Here is a 24,336-nt window from a genome sequence, read left to right on the forward strand (position 1 = left end):
GAAGCGTCAACTTTGCAATAGCTATTCGCGGCCACCCATCCCACAGCAACGTTCGTTGGAGGCCTTCGACCTCCCGAAAGTATTTGGCCGGTACCCAGTCCAAAGTATTCTGCAGTGCGTAGAGGAAGCGGGGAAGAGACATCATTTTGAACAGGGCCGCACGCCCAACGAGGGAGAGCGGCAGCCTCCGCCAGCCTTCAACATCCCGCCTCAGGCGTGCCAGGGGGGGAGCAGGTTCTTCTCATATCGCACAGCAGGGTCCATGGAGATAAAAATCCCCAAGTACACGAAGCCCTGCTGAGCGACCTGTATCGAGCATGTTCTAGGGATCGGTGGTACCTCGCCACTAAGAACATACAAATACGATTTACTCCAGTTGATAACGAGACCCGAGTTCCTACCAAATGATGTGAGTACGTCACAGACCACTATAAGTGATTTCTTGGGTGAGGCAAGATACAGCAGGATATCATCAGCATAGAGCGAAATACGGTCCTCGTGTTCAGGCGACCATCTAAGGCCCCGTATATCCGGGTGCCAACGTATCCACGCAGCCAGCGGCTCAAGGGCGAGGGCGAACAACAAAGGCGACAAGGGACAACCCTGCCGAGTACCCCTCCCAAGCTGAAACGGAGTCGACGCCCGACCATTCACCACCACACTCGCAAGAGGCCCCTCATACAGCAACCTCACCCAGCTCACAAAACCGTGGCCAAAGCCGAACTTGGTCAGCACGGCCCACAAATATGCCCATTCCACCGTGTCAAAGGCCATCGTGGCGTCGAGAGACGCCACAATAGCTGGTTCACGCAGCGTGCCCGCCCTGGCGATTACGCCATGGAGGCGCCGAAGATTTAACGCTGTGTTTCGGTGCGGGATGAAGCCGGATTGATCCGGGTGGACCAAGTCACCGAGTACCCTAATCAATCGGGTCGCCAGGATTTTGGCCAGAATTTTCGGCTCTGCGTTAAGGAGTGAGATAGGCCTATATGAGGCGCACTTATCTCGGGGTTTGCCCTCTTTGTGTATAACCACAATCGTCGCCAGTCGCTGGTCCAACGGGAGGGTCCCACTCCCCCGCGCCTCCACAAACATGGCGCGCAGGTGAGGGGCGACCCTATCCGGAAACAGCTTGTACAGATCGACCGGCAAGCCGTTCGGTCCCGAGGCCTTGCCCGAGTTTAACGCGCGGATGGCCCCCGCCACCTCGTCAACCGTTATGTCACCATCTAGATCGTCCCTATCTATATCGGAGAGGCAGGGCAACTCGATATCACGGAGGAGGTCACACGAGTCCTCGGGCGGCCTGTCCGACACTGAAGCATAAACCCTACAGAAATAGTCCGAGAAACACTTTACAATCCTCTCAGGTTCCACAATCGCCTCTCCCCTCTCTCCCGTCAACTCTGGCACAACTCTATTGACCCGTTCTTTTCTGTCCAGCCAAGCCAGGAGCTTCCCTGCCTTGTCACCTACATCATACAAACGGCCCTGCTGTTCCCTACTGAGGGTCTTAGCGGCGTTCGTCACCAGGTCCTTATACTCAGTTTGCTTCAAGCAAAGCTCATGCAGTGAGGCCTCTGTAACCTCCTCCTCTAGCGCTCCCTCCAGAGCCGCGATCTCCTCCTCAACCTGCAGAACCTCGCCATCTCTCCGCCGCTTGGCAGCTACTACAAGGGAGAGGGCTTCCCCTCGGAGCACGGTCTTAAATGCTTCCCACAGCGACACTGCTGAGTCCACGGATCCCTGATTGTCCTTGAAGAAATTATCTACTTTCTTTACTAGCGCGCTGCGCATCTTGGGGTCTCGGAAATACCACGGGTTGATAGGGGCCACCCTTCCTCCTCCCTCCCGACCCAGATCCAGCCGGATCCATACTGGCGAATGGTCCGATATACCACGCGCCATGTGCCTCGCCTCGGAGACCAATGAGGCATGCGCAGCCAGAGTGAGTAGGTAATCAATCCTGGAAAGGCTACCATGTGCCCCGGAGTGGAACGTGTATTGGCTCTGTGTGGGGTGCCGGAGCCTCCAGCAGTCTATCAGGCCAAGCGTGTCTAGGAAGTCTGGAAGCCACTTCTGAGCCCCCCCTGTGTCTCTGGGCGGGTGTCTATCCAGCAGACCGGAGCCAACAGCGTTGAAATCACCTCCCACCACAAGGATACCCCCCGGGAGATCCAGCAAGGCCCTACCCAGATCTGTGAACGTGGAGGCCTGCAGGGCCGGCGGGACATAAACCGAAACCAAAACCAAAGTTCTTCCTTCCCACCGCCCCGCCACCGCCACAAACCTTCCCCTATCATCAACAATGGTGGAGTCCACCTCAAATGGCAGCGAGGCTCTGACTAGGATGCCCACACCCCTGGACCCGGAAGAGAATCCCGAATGTGCTATGAATTTATAACCCTTCCTATTCAGAGCATAGCACGTATTACCTATAAGATGCGTCTCCTGCAGCAGGGCAACATCCGGCATTGACCGTTTCAAGAATTGCAAAACAATCCCACGCTTAATGCGATCCCCCAAACCATTAACATTCCAGCTTATAACACTTAAACCCCTACCCCCCATCCTCAAACGTAAAGAGGCCCACCCCACACCCGAAGAGCCACCATGGAACAGTCCTGGAAATAATCACCATGCCTTGCAGAAATAAACCCCCCAACAACAAACCCAAAATCCCAGAAACCCCCCCCACCCTGCACCCCTGCTGCAGCTTACAAAGCCCCCCCAACTTGCAGTGTGCCTGTCGCCCTACAAAAACCCCAAAAAATCTACAAAAAGTACCCTAAGGGAGGAAAAGAGCACCCCTCGTCCTCCCGCAACCCTCCGCATTTACTGCACTCTATTCAAGTCTTCAAATATAGCCAAATCGAGTCAGACCGGCTCCGAGAAAACAGCCCTGCCCATCCCGGCCACTGTCTCCATCCTCGGCAGTGTCCGCCCCCGTCCGTCGTCGGGGCAAAGCGTCCAGCCATTCATCGGCCATAACAGGAGAGTCAAAGAAGAATGTCCGATCGTCGTGCACCACACGTAATCTGGCAGGGAAGAGCATGGCATACTTCAGATCCCTCTCCCGGAGCCGCCTCTTCACCCCCAGAAAGCCCTGTCTCTGCCTCTGCACCTGCTGGGTGAAGTCCGGATAGAAATTCACCGACGCGTTCTGGAAGGGGACCGGGCCCGTCACCCTCGATGCTTGCAGGATAGCGTCCCGATCTCGAAAATGAAAGAGCCGGGCGACGATCGGCCTCGGCGGGGCACCCGCCTTGGGCCTCCCACCCGGCACTCTATGGGCCCTTTCAACCGCAAAGAACTTTCCAAGACCCTTAGGCTGCAGATGATTAAGCACCAAGTCCTCGACAAGCAGGTCAACCGAAGCCTCATCCGAGGACTCCGGGACCCCGATGACGCGCACGTTGTTGCGCCTGGCCCGGCTCTCAAAGTCCTCCAGCCGGCGGGCGGCGAGATCACTCTCGGTCCTCAGCTTACGAACCTCGGTCTGCAGTTCCGTGACATCATCGGTGAGGCCCGTGGTCTTGAGGTCCAGGTTCTTAACCCGTTCATTCGTTTTGCCCAAGTCCGCACGGATCAGGTTGACATCCACCAAGATGGCGTCCACCTTATGCGCCAGGGCATCAAACTGTCTCCCAATCGAAGTCTGCATCCCTTCGAGCGCGCCCATGACATCCTGTAATGAGAGCTCCGGGGCCAAAGGCGAGGCCGCCTTCTGGGTATCCAGCGACTGGCTCGACCCACTCGGTGATCCCTTCTGCAGAGCATAGCGGTCCATGCTATTGACTTGGGTATAGGCTCCCCGCCTGGTAGACTTAGCCTTCAGCCGATCCACCTCTGCTTTGCCCGACATGGTTGACACCAGGCAGGTCGGTTCAGATAAGACGGGTCCCTCTCAACGAAAGGAATCAGGAGTGATCAGTTCTGCAGTGGGCCGCCAGAGTAGCCTGCAGAGCGTCCATAGGGTAATAAAGCCACCAAGAGCTCTCCAGGGGCAGGGCTGACAAAGGGAGAGAAAGCGAAAGTGAAAGGACGGGGACCTCCGTCCGACAGTTCACACCTCGCCTGGCCGTTGTTGTTCAACTAGGAGTCGGGCATCCTGCCAACTCTAGCCCCTGGCATCCCCCGGAGATAGGCCGCAATCTTCCGCCAGGCATAAGTCCGGTTCCCGGTGGGCGATCCGACCGCGGGTAGCATCAATCGCCTCCCTGACAGGTCATCCACACGATGCCATGCATACCGACAGGATTAAAGACAGGATAGTCGACGGAGGGCGCGAGGGTCTCGGGAGCTCTGAGCTCACGCGGCCATCTTGGTCAAGCGCTAGGCTCCTCCCCCCGTGTCCGAATATCTTAATGTGCTTCCAAGCGTAAGGGAGTTTCTTTTAGAAGAACTGCTCCATCCAGCAGTATTAGGTAGAACCCCTTGGATCTCCAGGCCGTGGCATGTTCGCCGTGCAAATCAGCAGAACTATTTGAGGTATTTCCCTTCATGAACACTCGTTTATAGTTTTCCCGCGATGGACTAGGGATGCACTTTACTTTTTTGTGATTCCCTCGGGTGTTTGGTCTTCAGTGTTTGCTTTTATCCACAGAGCATTGGATAGATTTTGATCACACACATGCATGAGTTGCATGGTGGGCATACTTCTATCATGCACCAGGCTACTGTGTTTTTCATTACTTTGTGATCACTCCTTCTTACGATCCCACCTGCTTTCACTTGATTGTGGATCTGTGTTTCATGTCTACGGACTTTTTCTTTCTTGCCCGGGTTTTTGTGGGCATAATTGGATTTATACTCGTTTTTATTAGACAATGTAAGCATTTCAGAATGTCTTTTGTTAATATTGCAGCCTTGAAAAAGTATTCTTATAGACGTAACACGTGCCGGCTGATAGATGTATTTGACAGGTTGCACTTTTCAATCAAGATTATTCAATAAAAAAGTGGTGAAAGAAAACGCATAAACTTGTCCTTTGGATCAATATTATAATGAGCAGACTTCTGTGTGCTCCGGTGACACAGAATATGAAAAAAAAAAATCAGAATCCTAGTTTACCGTGTGGTTGGGCTTTGAGGGTATGGGCACATGCCTATTTACCATGTAGGGAACATCCTGTCCCAACATCCCCTCTCTCATACATACCCTTTGTGCTGGCAGCCAGGCCTAGGCAATCGCAGGCAGGAGAAGACCTCATCCCAACACATCTGCAATGCTCTCTCCAGCAGGCCTACTCTACTCTCACTGCACTGCTTCCGAGGGATGGGTCTACGCATGCCCAGATGCTTGCTTTCACTAGCCGGGCCTCTCCAACGAGTTGCTAGTGAGGTCATTAAATCAGAAGTTTTTGCTTCATTGAATTAATATACATGTATCAAAATTGAGATTATGCATTCAAAATGAAAATGTGACTATTTTCAGAACACATAAGCCGATATTTGAATTAAAATGGCTGAATTTTCAAAATATATGTAATGCTTATATTTGACTGATAAATCATGTGGCACTGGGGAAACTTTTTACAAATGTTATTACCTTAGTACCAGAGGCGTTGCTGCTATGGCTGGTGTAATACCCATGTAGAGGCATTTCATTTGCACAAAGCCTTCATTACATCATTGCTGCCAACCATGCCTGTGGCCCTGAGGTGACTGCTGGTAGCACCCTTGCATATTGTGGCCACTAATGTAATCTTGTCTGATGTGGACCCTATTACAACACTAATAACATTAGTAGCTCTCAATGAGTTTCACTCAACATCAGGAGCTCTCATTAAAGAAACGGCTGGAGACCCACTAGACGCATCTCCTCCTGTGTTTCCAGTTTCATCTTCCCTACTCACATCAGGCACACACATGGGCTAGTAGTGTGCTGGTATGCCAGGCAGTGTGCTTTTTGTGATTCACATCAGGCACACGCATGGGCTAGTTGTGTGCTGGTATGTCAGGCAGTGTGCTTTTTAGGTCTCGCCTGACCCAGCGCATGCGCTGGTCTGGCGAGACTTATTGAGAGGGCTCAAAAAAGTGCTACCATGCCAGCCTAGAGCTACAGTGCATTACCGCGATTACTTTCACTTTCGCGGCCACACGGCCACACGGCCGCTTGGTAATAGCCAATAGGTCTCGCTTTTGGAACCTTATAAGTATTTAGTTATGCAACTGTTGCATGGCTAAATACTTATAAGGTCCCAAAGGCGAGACCTATTGGCTATGCCAATGCTTGTTTGTTATTCACATCAGGCACAGTTTGCTCTCCTTCTGGCTTAGTTTCAGTTTTGCCCAAGTGGCCACATTCTGTTTCTGCTTCACTTGTTTCTGAGTCCGTGTGGCTTTTGTCATTTACATGTTTTTGTGATGTGCAAGCACCAGGTGTCAGTTTGAACACCTTTTTTTCCTTTCTTTTTTTGTTATTTTGGAATGTTCAGGCTTTTTCCCTTTGAATCTTTCCTTCTGAAGCGTTTACCTTTCAATTTTTTCCTCTACCAGATTTGTTCTGACCTTAGGGTCATGAAGGCATCAATGCTTACCAGCTTCTAACGCTCTTATCTTTGTTTCATATTCTTTTGTTTGTCCTTGCTTGTCTTTTCTTTAAAAAACGTTAAAACATCCTCTACATATATCTTAAGAGTGTTATTTAGAGGACAGCGGGGATGTGTAGGCATTGACCTCGAGAAGGTAGTCCGTCTTTGACTTCTCTCTTCTCTTCTCTTCTTTAGCAAGGAACTCGGACACTCCACTGCCTCTTTCTTGTGCTACTTCCGGGCGCCATCTCAGTGTGCTGCTTTTTGCAGTCTAGAACCAAGCACGGAAAGCGTGCAGCAAAAGCTCTCTTCATCGGCTCCCTTCACTCCTTGCACTCCCCTCCCCTCATAACCACCTCCAGGTCTGGCTTGAAAACATGGGGGATCTGCATCAACCCCATGCTTCCTGTCGTAGCCTGCTCCTCCCCTTGGAACTGTACCCCACTAGCAAAAAAACTGCCAATCCCTCGTCCAATGGACAGCAGAATACCATGTTGGGAGGCACAGCAAGTTCAGATCACAGCTACTGGATGAATGTTGAAGGAAAAGTCTTGGCCGCCGAATCGCCCCCAGCTCAGTGGGTCTATGTAAAGCCCTGTTCATGTCCTTAGAATTCTGAAGAACATGTAAAGCACTTCACTCCAGCAGCCATCTTAAGTGACAAGCTGACTGTCTTCGGCCTCCACTGATCCTAATAGGCTACAGAAGCCTTCATCCTCTCTTTCCGCACGGGCAACGACAGCGATGCACGAGGGCGTTCCTTTTCGGTGCTTCCCCCAGACCTATGGAACTACCCCTGCACTCTTTTGACTCGACATCGCTATTGGAAGCATGGTACACATCGGTATTTGTTCCTGAGCTGCCTGCATTTTGCTTTTATCCTATTGCAGAGGCTCTCGAGCTCGTTGGATTAGCAGCTCATCCATAAACCAACACTGCTGGCATTGAGCATATCCCGTGAGAACTGCATCTTGAGGAAGCTTGGTTATTCCAGTCCTAGTTTCAAGCTCTTAAGTATCGTTATTTTAGCAGACCCGGAAGCTGAGATCGGTCCTGGACCAGGGTTCAATTCCCCGCCTGGGCGGGTCTTGGGCTAAAAATTCCACGGACTCGATAATTCTCGCCCCGGTACCTCCTCGACTCACGGGTTCACACTCTGCGACTCTGGGCAATAGCTTGCTTAATCTCCACAACGGCCCCTCGCGGCGGGATGCCTGACTTTCACCTTGTGGATACCCTGCTATCTCACAGGGGAATACCAGGACGGGTTCCCTAAGCAAGCGCCGGGAAACCCACAGCGGGTAGCTGTGCGCTATATAAGCTCAACTACATTTACATTTACATTACCACGTTGAGACAGCTTTGGATTCCTTAGTGGTCTATTTTATCTCATATTTAACCCACCTTGATTATCATATTGGACCTGAGGTTACCTTCATCCTTAGTAACTTTGGTTATATCTATCTACACAACTAAGAGTAGTCTCCTATAAAATTCAGCACTACTTACCCAGCGAACATACTATTTTGGAGGCGGAACTCCTGAGGAAGGCAGTGTGGGCTGCTGAAACGCGCGTTGAGATACAACTTGGAAGCCACCCGATAAATCATGTGTTAAATGGATACTCTTTACAATAATATAAACTGCTGCTCAATGAATTGTATTTTTGTCTGAAGAATTATTCTTTACAAATCATTTTTGAAAGGCCTGGCAAATGACTGAAGTTAAATATACTGCTCAAGTCAATTTTTCGCCTAAAGATGTATAATGATTAGATTACCTCTTTTTAGATTTACTACCATGTATAATAAATAAATATTTGATATTTTTCTATACATTAGTGTCACTAATTTTCATTTGTGCATCGTTCAGTAATTACTGAGCTTCTTATCCTGACTGGAGTTGACCTAGCCCATTTCCAGTATATACCTACCCCCGCACTAAGCGCCATCAAATGAAAGTCCTTCAGTGGCTTCATAAACTTCTCAGATCCATTCCTGTTTGTACCTTTCCTTCAGTTCTGCCCTCACTGGCAAACCCCTGTATCTAGGAATCCTTGCGACTGCCACAGCAGCGAGATGGGGTCGCGTTAGCCGGTTCTAGGTGGTAAATCCACCGCGTGTACTGCTCATATGAGCAGGGTTTCATTGTTTTTAACTAAACTTATAGTAACTGTTTATTGAAAGCATGCAAATGTATTTAATCAGGTGAAATTCTGGCTAATTACAAGGATCCATTCAACGACTCTGCCGAGTTATCTGTTTGATGCTTTCGAAATGAATAATTCAAACTGACGTGTGCAAACAAGTCTGATAGAAAAAGATAATAAATAATAAGGCAGAAAAAAATGGCCTCAAAAAGCGAACAATAAGCAAACATTTTCCACGTATAAAAGAAATATATTATCAAGGTTATTTTTAGAGCTTTTAGGAATCCTCCCCGCTCTTACATTTCAAATATTTCGTCTGTTGATTAAAAAGTTCTAAAAGTCTTTTACGATTTGATGTCCCTTTCCTGAAAATGTTATACGAAGGATGTAAATTTTGCTGGAACAAATATGACACATTAAGATTTTTTTCCTGCACATGTGAAAAAATAAAATCTGTGAAGCCTGACAAATGTTGAACATTTTTTCTTGTCTAGGATGGAGAGGAAAAGTCTGCACAATTTGCAAATCTCTACTGTTTGCCTGTTGTATTTGAAACTCTGCAGCCATGTATGTGGCTTTGCCTTCAGAATTAATTATTGTAAGTGACAAAGGTCGATTGCCTTTATTTTATCTTGATGAACTAATGTAGCCGGCCGCCCACATGAATTCACCTTCAAACAAACATCTGCCTCCAACTGCACAGCTACACCTATGCTGTAAAGGGTGTTGACACCAATACTTGTATATTGTGCTATAGATCAAAATGTAGGTTAATTTAGTAACTAAACATGCCGGCTGGTGCGGGCAGCCAGCCATGCGCCATGGTAGACATGGAGGCCCCCTGGCCAGAGGGGGTCCTGAGCTTCTCATGCTGACATGAGCGGAACCCGCATATTCATTTAAAGGCCTGAATTTCACTTACTCCTCCTGGGCTGAAGATTGTCAGTTTTGAGCAGAGGATGTGCCCTCTGCTCCTTTTATACTGTGGAAAGCTCTATAAGGTGGGTGATCTCCAGTTGAGCAGCCTAGCCAGGCCATGGTTACAATCCTAGCCAGGCTTACAGACTGCGCCTGTGTGGGTGAGGCATAAAAGCAATAAGTCACCACCCACAAACATCCTGCCTCATTGTACATGATTCTGAGCCATTATGCAGGGCTCCGCCCATGTTCAATGCTCCATTGCTGGCTAGCTCGGTTCGTGCTCTATGAATAAGTATACGCGCAGACATACGTATATAAGACTCATCAGGGCTGCCCCTTGCCACCCTCTTGCCCCTCGCTCCGCCATCCATGACCAATGCTTTATTGTAAATCTGAGAGATTATAGCTGAGGGTAAAAAGCGTGATACCATTCTTTCCTACTAAAATCTTCCTCCAGATATTTTCACTTGTAAAATTCTAGGAAAATTCATGGTCAGAAAATACAAGAAGGTTAAAAAATCAACAATGTTGTGAAGGGGGGTCCTTACTCTGCTTCTTCCGGTGAGGCACGGATTTGCTAGACGGCTGATTTTATCAATCTCCGTCCAACTGTTCTATGAAAGATGTAAACTGTGAGGCTGTGAGCCCTGCAAACAACTGGTGTTTTCATGCCACAGAGGTTCTGGTAGCTGCCTCTCGAACAGTCACTGCACATTTACAGCACTCTCCCTCAGGTCTCCTCCAGGCGCTGCTTCCCAGCTGCATTGACTGTCCTAAGCGAAGGCTTGGATCCAGATATTACACCCAAATGCTCCAGGCAGTGCCTGTCCCAGGCAGCTTCTTGATCCTGAAGGCAGGCCCCAGCCAGCAAAGGGAGCTGATTGAACCAAAAGCCCTCCAGCTTCCAATAGAAGTCATTTGTTAAATGTTTGTTTGGGCTTTACTATATTGTTAGCATGCAGTTCAGTGTGCTCTGAAGAACTGAGAGGCAACACAGGATGCAAGTGAATTGCTAAAGCACACAGAACAGCAGCAAGCAGAGTGTCCAGTGCAACCTTTGGCAGTCATTTATGGGCATTTGTTTGTCATATTCTATGATTGGCGCGTCCTAGTAGTGCTTTTGGCAGCACAGTGACTTTCCACATCTGAGACTAGAGTCGGATTTACCACTTATGAGTGTTTTACTTTTGCCACTTTGTCGGGTGGTCAGATATGCCACATTTATTGGAATGTGGGTGCATTAAGGTTTGAGGACAGAAGACATTGCCAGTTCTAGGGTGAATGAGATGCCTTTTGCCGAATGAGCAGTGTTTCACAGAGGTGGGCGCTGTTGAGAACTATAATTGTTGACTACATTGTGCACATGTTTCACGCGGGGCGAGCGGCAGGAGGGTGGACCATTGTCATGTTTGATGTTAGTGTGTGACATGCCACGTGCTGTTGTGAGTGTGATAATGGCAGGCTTTTTGGCATATTTGTTCAGTGTTGAGTATGTGTGAAGAATCCTAATTTGTTGTTTTGGAAGTTTGTGTATGTTATTTCTTAGTGGTTATTATTGTAGTGAGCCACGCCCTAGGTGCAATGTGCATTTCTGCCATGCTACATAACATAATGTGTATTTGTAAAGAGCACGTTCACCCATGGGTATCTTGGCGCTGAGTAACAGATGTTTATTGTTATCCAACTCAATGGTACTCATCTTATCGACCTCATAAGGATGAAGGGCTGAGTGGACCCGTCGGGATTTGAACCTCTGACCATGCGGTTGAACACAGGCCCCTACAGTGGACGCATTAGCCCACTAAGCTACCAGACTGACGTTTTCAGTTAGAAAAGTGTGTTCCTCGCCACGTGCGCTGTAGCATCCTTTACTGTTGGTGGCAGGTTTTTGGGTTTTCTTTAACCCTGGGCGTAGTTCGCGAAGTAGCACTTCGCGAAGCTACGCAAAGTGCAGTTCGCACTACGCGAGCTACGCGTAGCACTTCGCGAACTGCGTAGTACCTTGTTCGCACTGTGCAAGATGTCGTTTTCAATGATTGCACAGTGCGGACAAGCAACCGGCACTGTGCAATCATTGAAAATGGCATCTTGCACAGTGCGAGCTGTAGTTTTCTGCTGCTCGAGTAGATTTTTACTCGAGCTGCAGCTTTCGCAACGCGAACTGGTAGTTTCTCATCGCGAGTGGTCGCGAGCATACGCGACCCCTCGCAATGAGAAACCTGACCTCCTCGCGTTGGGAATCTCGCCGGGAGGTTTATTTTCCATGCTCGCGATCGCCAACTTGATGTTGCTGATCGCGAACAAGGAAAAAGTCTCGCCGGGATGTCATTTTGCTTGCTCGCGGTCGCCAACTTGACGTTGAGGACCGCGAGCAAGCAAAAAAATGACCGCAGCACTACGCAACACTACGCTACGCGTGTTCGCACTGTGCTACGTGCAGTTCGCGTAGTGCGAAGTAGCGCGAACTTCGCAAACTACGCGAGCGTAGCGTAGTGCTTTGCCCAGGCTTAGTTATCTTGGCTGGTTATAGACTCCTTCATAGCACAAGCCTGTCCAGCTGGGTAGCTGTAAACTGTGTGTGTTTACACCAAAAGAGCTTTATCATAGAAGGCCCAGCAAACCAGCGTGTTTCATGAGCAGCCTTCTAAAGCCATAGACATGTTCTACCGTCGTTGATCTACTCCAAATCCATGAAAAAACAAATGGAACAGCAAGAAATGGTGACTTAAGCGGAACGCACGTAAACTTTAAACGCAGAGAAACTGCCAAATGGTGTACACTTCCGTCAGCCTTTGCCCTCGGGCCCTTCCTCTGTTTTTCACATCCTCAGACTACAATCTATGGACTCAGACCAGAGGACACACCTGCCCCTGCTTCAGGTTCATTTCCTGGACCCGAAACCCCCTAGCTCCGCCTCTCTGAAGGCAGGCTCCGCCCACCCAGGTGAGTTGAAAGCACCGGGTCCTGAAGATTCCCGTGAATGTCTTTTATGTCCTTACTTCCTTGATTTGGGGATTCTGCTATTATCAACCGAGATTTGCGCGCACCGAACTTGTGGCGGGTGTGTTCCTTCAGTCTTGGTGATAGATGCAGGTCTTGTGTTTCTTATTTACTTGTGAATCTCCATTTAGCAGTAAATGTCGATGGCGCTGAAGGACGACCTCTCCTTTCAATTAAGCAGGACGGCTCTGTTTTGAATGAGGTTGTTTCGTAACATCCTGGAGTTTCCCTTTCATTAAAGCGCTTCAGAGTGGCTAACCCTGGTCAAGTGCTGATGTCTAAAGCTGCAGAACATTTCAATTGGCAAAATATCCAAGTGCTGTTGGTAGCAAGCGAGCAACACTCAAGTGCAGACTACTGGACCCAGAAGCCACAATTTCCAAACGCATGACCACGGGTTGTGATGTACTAAAGTAATACAAAACGTCTGACAGGTGTGAGCCTTCGGTAACTTCTAACAGTGTGTGTCTTCAGTAGCTTATCACAGGTGTGAGCCTTCGGTAACTTCTAACAGGTATGTGCCGTTAGTAGCTTATCACAGGTGTGTGTCTTCAGTAACTTCTAACAGGTGTGTGCCTTTAGTAGCTTATCACAGGTGTGTGCCTTTAGTAGCTTATCACAGGTGTGTGCCTTTAGTAGCTTATCACAGGTGTGTGTCCTCAGTAGCTTATCACAGGTGTGTGTCCTCAGTAGCTTATCACAGGTGTGTGTCTTCAGTAGCTTATCACAGGTGTGTGCCTTCAATAACTTGTAACAGGTATGTGCCGGTAGTAACTTCTAACAGGTGTGTTCCTTCAGTAGCTTATCACATGTGTGTGTCTTCAGTAGCCTATCACAGGTGTGTGTCTTCAGTAGCTTATCACAGGTGTGTGGCTTCAGTAGCTTATCACAGGTGTGTGTCTTCAGTAGCTTATCACAGGTGTGTGTCTTCAGTAACTTCTAACAGGTGTGTGCCTTTAGTAGCTTATCACAGGTGTGTGTCCTCAGTAGCTTATCACAGGTGTGTGCCTTCAGTAACTTCTAACAGGTGTGTGCCTTCAGTAACTTCTAACAGGTGTGTTCCTTCAGTAGCTTATCACATGTGTGTGTGTTCAGTAGCCTATCACAGGTGTGTGTCTTCAGTAGCCTATCACAGGTGTGAGCCTTCAGTAGCTTATCACAGGTGTGTGTCTTCAGTAGCCTATCACAGGTGTGTGCCTTTAGTAGCTTATCACAGGTGTGTGTCCTCAGTAGCTTATCACAGGTGTGTGTCCTCAGTAGCTTATCACAGGTGTGTGTCTTCAGTAGCTTATCACAGGTGTGTGCCTTCAATAACTTGTAACAGGTATGTGCCGGTAGTAACTTCTAACAGGTGTGTTCCTTCAGTAGCTTATCACATGTGTGTGTCTTCAGTAGCCTATCACAGGTGTGTGTCTTCAGTAGCTTATCACAGGTGTGTGGCTTCAGTAGCTTATCACAGGTGTGTGTCCTCAGTAGCTTATCACAGGTGTGTGCCTTCAGTAACTTCTAACAGGTGTGTGCCTTCAGTAACTTCTAACAGGTGTGTTCCTTCAGTAGCTTATCACATGTGTGTGTGTTCAGTAGCCTATCACAGGTGTGTGTCTTCAGTAGCCTATCACAGGTGTGAGCCTTCAGTAGCTTATCACAGGTGTGTGTCTTCAGTAGCCTATCACAGGTGTGTGTCTTCAGTAGCCTATCACAGGTGTGTGTCTTCAGTAGCTTATCACAGGTGTGTGTCTTCAGTAGCTTATCACAGGTGTGTGTCTTCAGTAACTTCTAACAGGTGTGTGCCTTTAGTAGCTTATCACAGGTGTGTGTCCTCAGTAGCTTATCACAGGTGTGTGTCCTCAGTAGCTTATCACAGGTGTGTGCCTCCAATAACTTGTAACAGGTATGTGCCTTTAGTAGCTTATCACAGGTGTGTGCCTTTAGTAGCTTATCACAGGTGTGTGCCTTTAGTAGCTTATCACAGGTGTGTGTCCTCAGTAGCTTATCACAGGTGTGTGTCCTCAGTAGCTTATCACAGGTGTGTGTCTTCAGTAGCTTATCACAGGTGTGTGCCTTCAATAACTTGTAACAGGTATGTGCCGGTAGTAACTTCTAACAGGTGTGTTCCTTCAGTAGCTTATCACATGTGTGTGTCTTCAGTAGCCTATCACAGGTGTGTGTCTTCAGTAGCTTATCACAGGTGTGTGGCTTCAGTAGCTTATCACAGGTGTGTGTCTTCAGTAGCTTATCACAGGTGTGTGTCTTCAGTAACTTCTAACAGGTGTGTGCCTTTAGTAGCTTATCACAGGTGTGTGTCCTCAGTAGCTTATCACAGGTGTGTGCCTTCAGTAACTTCTAACAGGTGTGTGCCTTCAGTAACTTCTAACAGGTGTGTTCCTTCAGTAGCTTATCACATGTGTGTGTGTTCAGTAGCCTATCACAGGTGTGTGTCTTCAGTAGCCTATCACAGGTGTGAGCCTTCAGTAGCTTATCACAGGTGTGTGTCTTCAGTAGCCTATCACAGGTGTGTGCCTTTAGTAGCTTATCACAGGTGTGTGTCCTCAGTAGCTTATCACAGGTGTGTGTCCTCAGTAGCTTATCACAGGTGTGTGTCTTCAGTAGCTTATCACAGGTGTGTGCCTTCAATAACTTGTAACAGGTATGTGCCGGTAGTAACTTCTAACAGGTGTGTTCCTTCAGTAGCTTATCACATGTGTGTGTCTTCAGTAGCCTATCACAGGTGTGTGTCTTCAGTAGCTTATCACAGGTGTGTGGCTTCAGTAGCTTATCACAGGTGTGTGTCCTCAGTAGCTTATCACAGGTGTGTGCCTTCAGTAACTTCTAACAGGTGTGTGCCTTCAGTAACTTCTAACAGGTGTGTTCCTTCAGTAGCTTATCACATGTGTGTGTGTTCAGTAGCCTATCACAGGTGTGTGTCTTCAGTAGCCTATCACAGGTGTGAGCCTTCAGTAGCTTATCACAGGTGTGTGTCTTCAGTAGCCTATCACAGGTGTGTGTCTTCAGTAGCCTATCACAGGTGTGTGTCTTCAGTAGCTTATCACAGGTGTGTGTCTTCAGTAGCTTATCACAGGTGTGTGTCTTCAGTAACTTCTAACAGGTGTGTGCCTTTAGTAGCTTATCACAGGTGTGTGTCCTCAGTAGCTTATCACAGGTGTGTGTCCTCAGTAGCTTATCACAGGTGTGTGCCTTCAATAACTTGTAACAGGTATGTGCCTTTAGTAGCTTATCACAGGTGTGTGCCTTCAATAACTTGTAACAGGTATGTGCCGTTAGTAACTTCTAACAGGTGTGTTCCTTCAGTAGCTTATCACATGTGTGTGTCTTCAGTAGCCTATCACAGGTGTGTGTCTTCAGTAGCTTATCACAGGTGTGTGGCTTCAGTAGCTTATCACAGGTGTGTGTCCTCAGTAGCTTATCACAGGTGTGTGTCCTCAGTAGCTTATCACAGGTGTGTGTCTTCAGTAGCTTATCACAGGTGTGTGCCTTCAATAACTTGTAACAGGTATGTGCCGGTAGTAACTTCTAACAGGTGTGTTCCTTCAGTAGCTTATCACATGTGTGTGTCTTCAGTAGCCTATCACAGGTGTGTGTCCTCAGTAGCTTATCACAGGTGTGTGTCTTCAGTAGCTTATCACAGGTGTGTGCCTTCAATAACTTGTAACAGGTATGTGCCGGTAGTAACTTCTAACAGGTGTGTTCCTTCAGTAGCTTATCACATGTGTGTGTCTTCAGTAGCCTATCACAGGTGTGTGTCTTCAGTAACTTCTAACAGGTGTGTGCCTTTAGTAGCTTATCACAGGTGTGTGTCTTCAGTAGCTTATCACAGGTGTGTGTCTTCAGTAACTTCTAACAGGTGTGTGGCTTCAGTAGCTTATCACAGGTGTGTGTCCTCAGTAGCTTATCACAGGTGTGTGTCTTCAGTAACTTCTAACAGGTGTGTGCCTTTAGTAGCTTATCACAGGTGTGTGTCCTCAGTAGCTTATCACAGGTGTGTGTCCTCAGTAGCTTATCACAGGTGTGTGTCTTCAGTAGCCTATCACAGGTGTGTGTCCTCAGTAGCTTATCACAGGTGTGTGTCTTCAGTAGCTTATCACAGGTGTGTGTCTTCAGTAACTTCTAACAGGTGTGTGCCTTTAGTAGCTTATCACAGGTGTGTGCCTTTAGTAGCTTATCACAGGTGTGTGCCTTCAATAACTTGTAACAGGTATGTGCCGGTAGTAACTTCTAACAGGTGTGTTCCTTTAGTAGCTTATCACAGGTGTGTGTCCTCAGTAGCTTATCACAGGTGTGTGTCTTCAGTAGCTTATCACAGGTGTGTGGCTTCAGTAGCTTATCACAGGTGTGTGTCTTCAGTAGCTTATCACAGGTGTGTGTCTTCAGTAACTTCTAACAGGTGTGTGCCTTTAGTAGCTTATCACAGGTGTGTGTCCTCAGTAGCTTATCACAGGTGTGTACTTCAGTAGCTTATCACAGGTGTGTGCCTTCAGTAACTTCTAACAGGTGTGTTCCTTCAGTAGCTTATCACATGTGTGTGTGTTCAGTAGCCTATCACAGGTGTGTGTCTTCAGTAGCCTATCACAGGTGTGAGCCTTCAGTAGCTTATCACAGGTGTGTGTCTTCAGTAGCCTATCACAGGTGTGTGTCTTCAGTAGCCTATCACAGGTGTGTTCCTTCAGTAGCTTATCACATGTGTGTGTGTTCAGTAGCCTATCACAGGTGTGTGTCTTCAGTAGCCTATCACAGGTGTGAGCCTTCAGTAGCTTATCACAGGTGTGTGTCTTCAGTAGACTATCACAGGTGTGTGTCTTCAGTAGCCTATCACAGGTGTGTGTCTTCAGTAGCCTATCACAGGTGTGTGTCTTCAGTAGCTTATAACAGGTGTGTGTCTTCAGTAGCTTATCACAGGTGTGTGTCCTCAATAAGGCCACATTTAGTAAGAGCCCTAGGCATTGTGAAAAATGCAGACCTTGCATTTTTCATTTACTTTTTCAATCTTCATTTTAGCAGTGAATATCGATCATTTTTCAAAGAGATAATTTCATAATACTTAACAGTCAGTACAATTCACTTTTTGCTGAGTTAATCTCCGGACATGATGTTTCTGTCTCACTAAAGCTCTACAGAGGAGCTAAGCCTTGTTAGGTGGAGCTGACATTGATGGCATAACATTCCTAATACCTGTCCTAGCAAGAGAGAATCCCTTTCTTACTCCACCTCCACCAGTGGAGTGCACAAGCCTCAAAGCTGCAAGTTTCAAAAACATCAACACAGAGAGGGTCCCTGGCAGACCAGGGATCACAGAGCTTCTCATGGGTTTGTGTTCCTTGTAGGCCCGGGTGGTGAACTCTGCTCCGTTTGTGGAGTTTTCTGCACTCCGCGCTCTGCGGAGTACGCAGAGTTCTGAAAAACTCCACTCCGAGAAGCGGAGATTCGTTTTTTCATTCACAGTTAAGATGGTGAGCACGAGCGAGGAAAATCCAATGCTATACCACCTCTCAGCGAGATTTCTCAAGAAAGAGCTTGCCTTGAGAAACCACCCATATGCATTGAGGAAGCTGCCGCTCGAGCAAAAAATCTACTCGAGCTGCAGAAAGAATCAGTGCCCTCTTGCACTGCCATGGTGCCATTCATGCTGATTTTCCAGCGTGAGACAAACATCCAGCGCTACAAATCAGTGCAAACAGCGCGACCTAACACACTCCTCCGCTTGCAGAACTCCACGTAGAGAGTTGAGTTTTTTGGTCACCTCGCAGAGTTCTGCACAGCGGATCTCTGCAAACTCTGCCCAGGCCTAGTTCCTGGTAAAACCGCATTGCAGATGTAATCCTCACATTTTTAGATTATTTTTTCTATCCTTCCTGACATCATGATATTTTGCTTTCATTAACCCTTTCGCTGCAGCGGGAATTCCGCCGCAGTGCTAGGGGGGGTTTGGGGGCAGCGCGGTGGCGCGGTGCTCATGACGGAACCACTCCGTCATGAGCCGCGGTTGAGCTGTGCTCATGACGGAGTGGTTCCGTCATGACTCCGCCCACTGCGCTAATCGCCCGCACAGGCGGGGAATTAGCGCCGCGTGGGCGGCGCGGCCGTCAACGGCCGCAGCATGACGGAACCACTCCGTCATGAGCACACGGCGACCGTGGCTCATGACGGAGTGGTTCCGTCATGAGTGGGGAAGGGGTTAAAGCCTTTCTGATCTCTTTTTGTGTGCTTTAGGCACTCTCAGCATACATTGTCAGTTGTCAGGTGCCCCAGAAGAACAGGAATTTAAGAAGTATTTTTTCAGAGGGTTTCGTTGACAATTCTGAGGCCCTATTTTTAAAGCCCTGGGAGGGGTGTAAGTCTTGTTTGTTGGAATTACTGCCCATGACCCATTATGTTGAACCAGAGCGGTGCGGCACTCTTCACTGGGGTAATACTGAATCATCACATGGAAATACGACTGGTTGCACCAGATAAAAACTTGCAGTGATGTAATAACATAATGTTTTGCTGAACTGCTGACCACAATCCCCAGGAAATACCACACAGCCTGATTGCAGTAACGTTATTTCTTCATCAAAGTACTGCCCTCTTAGAAAGACTGCAACACTTAGGTGAGGGCTCGAGCTGGAGTAAGGTAGAGTGCTTGTTGACGGATGCAGAATGCCACCCGCGACATGTTTAACTGGCTTTTCTATGTAAGCGCCTGGCTTGGGGGCCAGAACATGCAAACCTGAGCCAAAGATTGCCCTGGGCATCCTATGGGGGCGGTCCTTGCTCTCTGGCATATACTTGGTGAATCTGCACTACGCATGCGTGAGTCTTGGAAGACTCCTGACCTCTGGAATGACTTCATGACTTTGATCATCATGGACATCTCAGGCATCTGAGGGCCGGACACAGTGGTTGGGGGGGAAGCTGGGTAGGTCCTCTGTGATTGTCAGATTCCTTCCAGGTGGGTGTTTGTGTCACTCCCCGGACTTGTGTGTCCTCAGGACTCACTGTAGAAAGGTTACTGCCCCGCGGTGGGATTACTGCTTGCAGGTGAGCTGCTATTTCATTACAAGGGGCTCATTCTGTATATTCACACCTGAAAAACACTAAAATGTGCAAAAAGTCTAGGAGGAGGGTGGAGAACCGAAGCTATCTGTGCATCCTTCCTGAACATTCTGGGTTTCAGGGGAGGGCCAGACCATCTCCTGGAAAAGATTCCCTCACCACCACCCACTTGGATGCTTGATTTACAATGTTACGGAAAATTCATTTTGAGGAGCTGCTTTCCTTGGAGGTCTGTCACTGTGGTTTCCTGTAGCTGCCAACAGTGCACTTTCGATGCTCTCTGGAGCCGCCCACAGTTATTAGAGTGATATCAAATGGTAGGTGACCGCTTGCATGACCGCTTGCAGGACAGCTCGCGTGGCCACCTTTATTTCTGCTAAAGCGTGATATCCCCCACTGTTTTTTCCTTCAAGCTCCCTGCATGGGTACAGTGACAGAAACAAGAAAAGTGCACAGCTCGGGCCCTCACCCATGACATCTGCAGTTCACACGTAGGCCATGTGATAGAGAAACTCTTCCATAGAATTCACTCCCGCAGAGTAGCATGCTACCCGTCCTCAAGAACGCTGCAGTGCCTCCTCAGGGGTAACAAGCGCTATATCAGTACAATGACACTATATCAAATAAAGTACAGCCCGTCTTCTCACTCGTCCCGCCTCCTCTCCCAAATGCCGCTCCCTCACCGCTGCTCCAGCGGATTCCTTCTCTATCCCATCTTTGACTCCTTGCTTACTCACAACTTTTCCAGCCTCTGTAAGACCTGGATTGTGGGGTAGAGGCGGACGAAATGCATGGACGTCATTTTGGGGTCGCCAGCTCTCCAGCTGCGACGCCTGGCTTCCCCCTTGCGACCCCTGGCACTGCCGTTGCGGTCCCGGGCCTCAGAAGTAGCAACATGAGTGCCAAGAACACAGGGGCGGCCCAAACCTCCTATTTACTGCTCATTCTTAATTATACTAACAGTGAATAAAATACTATTATTCACTATTAGTGTAATAATAAATGGAGCACACTTAGATGGAATGGGACCTTTGGTGGCTGCTGAGGTAAGTACAAATGCTATTAAAAGTATGCTGTGTGTGTGCCTGTAGTGAGAGCATGTGTGTGGGTAAGCATGGGTGGCTATATGCGTAGGAATGGTTTGTGAGGGAAACTCTGTGAGAGTCAGTGATGGGTGGTGAGTGAAACTGTGAGATTTAGTGAGCAACATTAAGAGAGTGAATTAAGAATGGCTGCATGAGATTGAATAAGGACGAGTGCAAGGGGGTATGAGAGAATGTGCGTGAGAGAGAATGAGTGTGAGTGAGAATGTAATTTTACGCTTGAGAGTTTGCAGATGACTCTCTTAAAAAGATACCCTGTGCAAAATACTGGCACTCTCATATTTGAGGCCGTTGTTAGCATGACAGACACCTATGACAAAATACTAGCACTGGCACACTGGGGGTGAATCTTGTCATAATGGGCACCCATGGTATAACTGGCATACTAGAGTAACTTTTGGCACATATGGCAACCTTGGAAAAATACCGCCATACTTGAGTAAAATCTTGGCACGTGGACACCAGTGGCAAAATACTGGTACTAGCAAATTAGTGGGAATTCTTGGCATAAGGGTGGGCAACGGGAGGGTTGCAACCATGACAATATGATGGCCCTGAATTACTGATGTTATTTTGACATAAGTGTAATCTATGGTATAGGGACTCCACAATGGCAAAATTCTGCCACTAGCATAATTTATGTAATTTCTAGGTCTTGCCTACACAGTGCATGCACTATGCTGCCAGACGTGTTGTTTACAATTAAGTGGTCATACAAGCAGCGCACAGCGTACAATTAGTTGTTTCTTTGTCACTCTCATTTGCAATCTTTCGATTGCTTAGCTCCCGCAGTCTTCCCTTCCTTTCTTGTGTTAGCTCCTCCCTACCATATGGACCAAGTACGCGTGTTATTCCTCATCTTTGTCTTTGTTCTTCCTCGCTTGGTTGCAACACACTATTTTTTTATAAAGGTTTCAGTATTATTCCTGAATGTGCAATGCGCTTTCCTACTTATAACAAAGGCATACGGCTTCTTATTTATGTTTTTTTCACCCTTATCTGCTGTCTCTATTGATGATTTAGTTACTTACACCCCCAACTGTACTACTCTACTCTACTTTATGCTCCAGTTCTCTATGCTTCTCCCTTCCACTCTACACCACTCTACTCTACATCACTCCACTCTACTCTACGCCACTCTATGCATCTCCATGCTACTCTACCCGACTCTACGCCACTCTGCTCTACCCTACTCCACTCTACTCTATGCCTCTCTACTTTCCCCACTCTACATCACTCCACTCTACTCTATGTCACTCTACTTTCCCCACTCTACATCACTCAATGCCTCACCACACCACTAAACTCTATGCCAATCTACTTTACGCCACTCTACACCACACTTCTCCACTCTACTCTATGCCAATTTGCTCCATGTACTGCCACTCTTTGGCACTCTATGCCACCCCACTCTATGCTACTCTATGCCGCTCTACTCTATGCTAGCCCACTCCACTCTATGTCACTCTACTCAATGCTAATCCACTCTACGACACTTTACTGTACCGACTATACTCTAAGCCACTCAACTCCACACCACTCTACTCAACTCATCCCACTCTATGCCGCTCTACTGTATGCCACTCTACTCTACGCCACTCTACACCACTCTACGCCACTCCACTCCATTCCACTCTACTCCACTCCAATCTTCTCCATCTACTCCATTCTACACCATCCTACCCTAAGCCACTCAATGCTACTCTGCACAATGCTACTCTATGGCATTCAATGACACTATACTGTGCGCTACTCCACATCACTCTATTGTGTGCTACTTTACTTCACTCTGTCACTCCACTCTATGTCACTTTACTCTACAACAGTCTATTTTACGCCACTCTAATCTACTCCACTCCTCTCTGTGCCACTCTGACACTCCATGCCACTCTACACCACTCCATGCCACTCACTCTATGCCACACAATACTCCTCTATGCCACTCCATCTACTCCACTCCACTCTACTCTATGCCACTCTACTCAGCACTTATTACTCTACACTATCCCACTCCATGCCACTCAATACCACTTTACTCTATCCACTCTACTCTATGCCACTCTACTCCACGCCCCTCTACTCCATGCCACTGTATTCCACCCCACTCCACCCCAACCCAGTTCATTCCATTCCACTCTACTTCACTCCACTCTATGCCACTCTACACCACTCTAATCTATGCCACTTTACACCAATCTACTCAATGCCACTTCACCTCACTTTACACCATGCCACTAAATGGCACTCTAGTCTATGGCACTCCACTCCACACCACTTAACTCCTCTCCATTCTTGATTAAACAACAACTGGATTTTCCAAGAATAAATGGCAAATTAGTCCCCCTGTTATCATACGCTGATGATACGGTCTTAATGTCTCTTACGGCTAATAGTCTACAAAAAGCTCTGACCGCCTATACTGATTTTATATTAGCATTGATCTGAAAGTGGATTTTAGTAAATCTTTTATCATGGTCTGCGGTCCAAAAAAAACCAAATCTAGGAAATTTATTGTAAAAGGAAAAACTATTGAGAAGGTGCCCAATTTTACTTATCTAGGTAATGTTTTTAATAATAAATTAAAGTGGGATGACCTGGTTTTGACAAGGGTACAGCAGACCTGTAGAATAATAGAGGGGCTGTTTCGCTTCGCTGGCAAATTGGGACACAAGCCGGTAGCCGAAATGATAATTTTATTCAAGGCAAAATGTTTATCGGTGGCTACCTATGGGGCCGGAGTATGGGGTTATCACAAGAGCAACCAGATTCAGGTTTTAGAGAATACGTTTTAAAAAAGATTACTAATGATTCCCAGCAGCTCTTCAACAGTATTTTGTCATTCTGAGGTGGGCCTGGATTATGTGAAAGACAAGATAAATATTGCACCACTTATTTTATGGGGTAAATCTGGTCCTCAGAAGATTTGACCTTTTCCAGGAGCATCCTTAAAGACTGTATGTATCTGGACAACGCAATGTTACTTCCTTGGTTACGTTATGTCAGGGATACTTTTTATAAAGTAGGTCTAGAAGAATATTATAACAAACCAGAAACTATCCAACCTAATATGAAAATGATTATAAAAAATGCATACCGGACTGAATTAAGCATGTCTAACCAGGTCTGGAGAAAGCCACATGGTGGGGCGTCAAGACTTCAGCAGCCTTATTTGTCCTTCACTACACATGTACAATCACGCTTTTTGTTGACCAGATTTCGGTTGAGCACCCTGCATTTTTTATTGGCCTATCCTAACCAGGTAGGCTGGTGTGAGAGACTAGCCCCCTGTAATAATTTGGCCAAACAGACCACAATGCATTTTATGTTGTTTTGCTCATTTTATTCAGATCCTTGAGCACGCTTTATTAAGCCTATACTAAAAGCTATTCGGCCTTGTTCCAATCAGGAGGGTTTTGATCATTTGAGGGCACTACCTATGGTTGCAATTTCAAGCGCAGTGCTTAGTTTTATTAAAATTGCTTTTTTAATCAGTAAACGCTATGAACTGTGAAAGACTTAGTCATTTGTATAAATTGTGCTGGGGAAAGGTATGAGATTTTTAAAGTTGTTTAATTTTT

General features: G+C 47.4%; 1 protein-coding gene across 5 annotated transcripts in view; it reads left to right on the forward strand.

The window, feature by feature from the left end:
- The window catches only part of GCGR (glucagon receptor), a 482,251-nt gene that overhangs the window by 101,418 nt on the left and 356,497 nt on the right, over positions 1-24,336 (forward strand). Inside the window, exon 1 of one of the 5 annotated variants that reach the window (XM_085617520.1) lies at positions 12,628-13,119. The exons of 3 other annotated variants lie outside the window; for them this stretch is intronic. The gene's annotated coding sequence lies outside the window, so the exon portion shown is untranslated. Of the gene's footprint in view, positions 1-12,627; positions 13,120-24,336 lie in introns of those variants that run through there. One more of the 5 variants, XM_085617522.1, reaches the window with a different exon arrangement.

Source organism: Triturus cristatus, chromosome 7, assembly GCF_964204655.1.
Source record: "Triturus cristatus chromosome 7, aTriCri1.1, whole genome shotgun sequence".
Taxonomy (NCBI): Eukaryota; Metazoa; Chordata; class Amphibia; order Caudata; family Salamandridae; genus Triturus; species Triturus cristatus.